This window comes from Limulus polyphemus, unplaced genomic scaffold, assembly GCF_000517525.1.
Source record: "Limulus polyphemus unplaced genomic scaffold, Limulus_polyphemus-2.1.2 Scaffold7972, whole genome shotgun sequence".
Classification (NCBI taxonomy): domain Eukaryota; kingdom Metazoa; phylum Arthropoda; class Merostomata; order Xiphosura; family Limulidae; genus Limulus; species Limulus polyphemus.
The window spans coordinates 21,737-28,089 of NW_013673582.1; positions in this window are offsets into that span (position 1 = coordinate 21,737).

Sequence of the window (6,353 nt, forward strand, 5' to 3'; positions counted from 1 at the left end):
TTTCTCAAGCTAATGTAGACACTATTTTCAGCCTAGTTTGTTTACTTCTGTGTAGAGTTCCTTGTTGTAGACTTAAAAACATAATCTTTGCATTTTGATTCAACTTGTTTCTATACTTTTTTGACGATCCATATTCCCCCCTTTTTAAATTAACAATTTGTAATTATCTTGTTTCTTAAGTTTTTATGCCCGTTTATCTGGAATAAATTTTAAGGTGCTACATTCAGTTGAATGTTACACGTTTTTCAACAGTTTACTGCTGCATTGGCTTTTTGTTCTTCCCAACCATTATTTACTGAGCCAGGTGGTTTTGTGCCTGAGGTTTCGTGTAAAAACTCGTTTAACAAGCGAACTAATAAAATCAGTAGAGTAAATCATCACTCACAAAAGTAGAAAAATCTACTATGGTAATCGTCTACTGTAAGTAAACTCTCTGAAATTGTCGCAGAAAACCACGTAAAGACAAAGTACAAAAGCGAACTCGAGAAACGATGGCTCCTTAACGTGGCATTTTCCAGTTAATGCGCTATAAGTTGCACAAGTTATTTTCCAATTAATGCGCATTCAATGGCAGAAAGTGAAGGGCTTAAAGAAATTCTTCAGGGCGAAAAAACGAAGGCGTTTGAATTACTCTTAAAACTATCCTATGACATACGTTACTATTGTCCGGGTTTCAGTAAAATATTTGTAGCTGTTTTTTCTGTAGCAGCTTTTAAGACCATAATCAATATTAATAAGGCTGGAGACACATAAATATACACATTGTTTACTCTAATGAAACGAAGCGTTTCTGACTAGCATAACTGTGCTTAAATGGCTTCTACATTTCTGCGATGCTAAAATGGCTTCAAGAGCTTATGTTGGTAGCGAAGAAGGTGGAATTTTTTTCTTTCAAGAACCAACATAAAAATAGTCCTATGACCTGCGCAGGAGTTTATTTGTAGATTTGCCCAGGTTTGAATAAAATAGTCATAGCTGTGTTTTCTGTAGGCTTGTGAAACAAGAATAATATGAATGATAACATGAAGAACAAAATGGATGAATTTTGTCTAACAATCTGAAAATCAACTTTTTTGCTATTATCAGTATTTTAGCAGCCTTAGCTATTGAGATAGAAGGTCTTGAGTGTTTTTCAAGAACAAGTCTGCTTTTTAAGATGGTTTTTGCCCGTTTGTTCTATTAGACTTTTGGTGAAATTCCTGGGAGAACCACTATCGTGGTTCATGATTACGAGCTACCTGTTGTAGGTAACCGCAGCAACATCACTCCAGACAACCAATGAACGATTCGTGTTAAGATATGCCGGGAAAATTAAACTTGAATGGTGGAGAGACAGATAAAAAAAAACAAAACATGGACGTGGACTGATGAAAAGGGTCGGATGAAGTATCCCATTGCAAACTCCGGCCCTCGTGTAAATATATTACCATTTACTGAATCGAAAATAAACAACTCTACAGGAGGGAGAGCAGGTCAAACATATACCTAACAAAAAGGTCGCGACCGAAACACCGATGAAGAATTTGGTTGATTGATTGATTGAGGAAAAAAAAATTAACGTGGGACAAATCGAAAGCATGCGAAAGCTATTGTCCTCTCGCATTTTCTAATATAGCTTTCACCTGAGAAGAATTTCCCTGACTTTCCAGAAAAATCCATGACCCGTAAGAACCCTGTTCAAATGAAGCTCTCTGTGATTGCACAGACACGGACGTATTACTTATGAATTTCACCTTATGGCAAGATAGTTAACTCCTTTTGATGATGCTCGAAAAACGACCTTAGCTTTTCTTCATGTTTCTTGTGTTGTGTGAGCAAGTGGCGTTTAAGTTTATTCGGTTTCCGCAGACAATACAGTCTGGTACAAAACACACTGTGGCTTTTCCTCCCACTTCACTTCAGAACTCGTTGTTGTTGTTATTATACACAAAGGGCTATCTGTGTTCTACCCAGCACATGTATCAAAACCCGGTTTCTAGCGATATAAGTTCGCAGACATACCACTGTGCCACTGGAGGGCTCAGTATTCGTAAATCCCAGCGCAAGTAAGGATTCATTAAATGTCTGTTTTCGTGTCTCGCACTCCTTTTGTTTCTCGTATGTTCTTGTTTCATCGTCATATGTTGGAATTCGAAGCAGAATCTTTTCTGAGCAAAGTATCTGTGTTAGATGTCCGTCTTTCAACCAGGCGATATCAACAAAATAATTTACCATCAGTTTCCTGCAATGTGAAGCATCGAGCACATGTGCTGCAACTTTCATGCGTGGAAGTACTGCCATGAGCAAGAGTTGTGTCTCTTATAAAGAGGAAGCATGCTTGTATTCAAACTTATGTGTTACAGTACACCAAATAAAATAAACCAATTAACTCAAAACTTCTGTTGAATGCACGTTGATCACAAATTTGTCGTTATAATGATAGTACATTGGTCATCCTGCCGAGTAAAACAATAAAATGAAATGACCCCGTTAAGCTGCTTTTCGATCCCAAGGTTGGGAACTACCAGCCTACATGTATAGTCATTGTTTTCAGTAAAGAATTGTTATTATTTTTGAATTATGAAAAAGGGGTCTGTCAAGTTTATCTGTGATTACTCGCCTGCCCAGATTAATTTTCTTGACGTCACTGTTTTTCTAAAAGATGGAATTTTACACACTGACTTGTACAAAAAATCTACAGAGAGACCACAATACCTTCAAGATAGCTCTGATATACGGAAACATCTGTTAGCTGAGTTCTTGCACAGATCGTAAAATATAACATTCATAAATGGAAACATCGGCTCATGTAGATACGTAGATCTTGAAAGTCGAGTTGTTCAAAACTTGAAAATAGCGTTGATAACTGAACTAATTGTTGGTTGAGATGGTCCAGTTATCAACGCTATTTTCAAGTTTCAAGTTATCATTTCAATCAGTCTCCAGGTCTCACATTTATTTTACTTAAACACTTAAGTATAGTTTTAAATATACATATATTTATCCATTTTTAAAGTCAAATATCTCTAACACCTTTTCACATACACTCTAGCCATTGGCTAAACTGTACCGGAAATGAGATGCTTACAACAGTACGTAGATAAATAGACTAAACATTTCCTGAAAACCGGATGGCTAAACTCCCTATATATATATATATATCACTCATTCGATTACACCACCATTCCCAGTTTGCCTCTGAAAAACAAAGATCCACCTTTCGAAAGCGCTCGGGTTATAGAGTTCTAATTCATTTCTATCAAGACTTCTTGAACCTATGTAACATTTTACTATTTATTGGTATTATGGGTTACAGAGGGGCGATATCAGCAGTATATTCTCTAAACAAATGTGAATGAAGTTGCGGGGTAAATGTATTCATTATTAGAAAGATTTAGCATATCCTTAGACTCGTATTTCTTTATATTTTATTCAATATTTCAAGTTTAAAGAAATATTATAGTAAAACTTCAAAAATGTGTTTTTGTCTTATTGGTCATAAACTTATTTTTGACTCAAGATTTACATAAACTAGCGTACTTAATGCCAAATAATTATACGGTTGTTGAAAGTAGTAAAAACTATGACACTTTAAATTTTATATGAATAACTGTAGTCAGAATAGTGGATAATGTTAAACAATGTATAAGTTATTTCCCCGAAAGAGGGCCGAAGGCCGCCCGAAGAAGTCACCTTTTTTTAACCACTCCCATCACTATACAGTAGTGTATTGTCAATCAGTAGACACTAAAATTACGTCACATAAGAGGCGTTTAACGTTGCAATTTGTACTGTCTTGACGTCAATAAAACTTGCGCTTGCCATGAATCACAAGAAGAATTATGCACTCTGTAGGATACAACACAGGGTGACATATGAACTTCAAAAGCAAAAAATAGCAATATTTGTTGCTCTTAATTTCGATTTTATTTACTCTTGAAACAGAACACTTTCGGGGACATAGCGCAAGTACATCTAGTATAAAGCTAAAAATCATGACTATGGAAGACTTAACTGAGTAGTCTGCCTAAAGATATAAATCACTAAAGTTGGTGAGCACAACTAGTCACTTTGTTGATTGTGAAAAACGTAATTTTGTTTGTATGGTCAGTAGCTACATGCCCACCAGTTGTCTGAATGGGGAAGAAAGAAGTGACTTTCTATTCTATAAGATATCCAACTTGCTAGAAAATGTAATGTGCCTTCAAAACTACAAGGAAAGGAGTTGAAGGCCTTTTTACATTTTTCTATTTAGTATGTAAACCATAATTGGTTAAATACTGATGATTCATGTAAAAAATCCCATTGGAAGATGCATTGCTAAAAAAATTCATAGAGGTTGTTTTTTCTGATATTTTGGCTCGGTATATTACACTTGCCTAGCAAAGTAGATGTAAATGAATTTTATTTTCAAAAAAGTATATGACGAACATAGTCCTGTATTTGAACCTGAATTATAAAATAACCAAACTCTTCTTGATAAAGCCTAAAACAAGTAGAAAAAAAAGGTCTTGGAAAGATTCTTATACATTTCCTCCCAAAGAAAGTTGTGCAAAAATTTTGACTTCTATATATTTTTATATCATTTTCAGAAAACAAAAACTTGTGTGTGTGTGCGTGTTTGGATATTTAAAGAATCAAAACATAAATTGGGCCAGGTGGTTAGGGCGCTTGACTCGCAATCTCAGGGTTGCGGGTTCGAATACCCGTCCCAGCACATATGCTCGCCCTTTCAGCCTTGGGGGCATTATAATGTGACGGTTAATCCCACTATTCATTGGTAAAAGAGTAGCCCAAGAGTTAGCGGTAGGTGGTAATGACTAGTTGCCATCTCTCTAGTCTTTCACTGGTAAATTAGGGACGGCAAGCGCAGATAGCCCTCGTGTAGTTTTGCGCGATTTCAAAACAAGCCAAATCAAACACCAACAGGAACCAAGCTCAAACCTTCTGTGAATTGTATTGTTATTTATAAATGTCTGTATGTGAATATGTGGAACTTATTCTCCAGTAGCAGACCAGAAGAGACTGACATCAACACCTTTTGAATAAGGGTCAGAATTTGCAGCAGTTATAGCATCTGGGGAAATGTTATAGTTTGGAGAAGAAGCTCGTGAATGGGAACATCGGCAAATCCAGGAATATCAGGGTAGTCATCAACTGCTTTGCTCATCAGCGGAACAGCTGCTAGATTAAACATGCGAACCTGCTTCATTAATTTTATCTCTAGTTGATCAACTTCATCTTCATTCGTGTACTTTGAAGTTTTTCTGAAGCCTTATTCATAGCTTCTTCAGAAACTGAAACACCTCTTTGTCTTTCAGCAGTGCTCATATCATCAAATTCCTCACTTTAGAATGACTTGCTGCAGGCTTCATGTGATATAAGCCGCTGCTTTTAAAGTAGATTTACAAGTGTTTCAAGCTTTATATGTCTTCACTGTGCATGGCTTTCTGCTTTGCAAGTAATTAATGTTGTAAGATATTAGCTTGTACTTTTCAACTTTGATAAGCAACTGCACAAGTAGGCTGATCTCTTATGGTCATTATTAGATTTATATTTATTGCTTTGAGTGATGGATGTGGATTGCTCGAATCTTGCATCTCTTGGATAAGGAATTCAGCATACAGACGGAAGTAAGAAGAGTGATATGTTGCTGCTCTGAACCAACGATTACATCGAGTAGCACAAGGATTTGGTAGCATTGTGGCCTTCTTATTGGGTTCTACCATGGTTTGCAAGTACCTGAGATAGCGTCCTTTATGGGACCCTACATGGAAGAAATAGCAGACATATTTTTCATGAAGTCTGTGATATCGCTAAATGGTTGTATTAATGCCTTCCCAATCAAACTGTGGATATGGCCCAAACAAGTGACGTGAATTCAGTTGGGAAACAGGGCTTTAAACACACTCTCATAAGCCTTTTTTCATATAGGCTACATTGTCTGTATCAAAGACTATGTATGACATGGTCAAAAGGGATTTCATAATCCTTTATCACTTTAATGACAGCCTGTGGTACTGTAGATTGGTTTGTCCTTTCCAGGAAGACAGTATCAGCAACACCCTTCCTATGTCATCCAGGGTCCAAGGGAGCAATAAGCACATTTTATAATGTAAGTAGATGGTCCGGGAAGGGTTAAAGACAAACCTGCTTTCACAACAAAACAGTTTGTTAAAGAGAGACTACAACTGGTTTGCCATTACCATTAAATGACGCCTTTAGCTCATCTCTTTCAACATCATACAAATAATGTAGCTTGAAAGCTTCGGTTTATGGGATGGCACCACCATTCTTGACATGCTTATCCAGAAGCTGTATCACATCTAGATGATAGTTTTTGACAAGGGAATATTGCAATACACACACCTTAA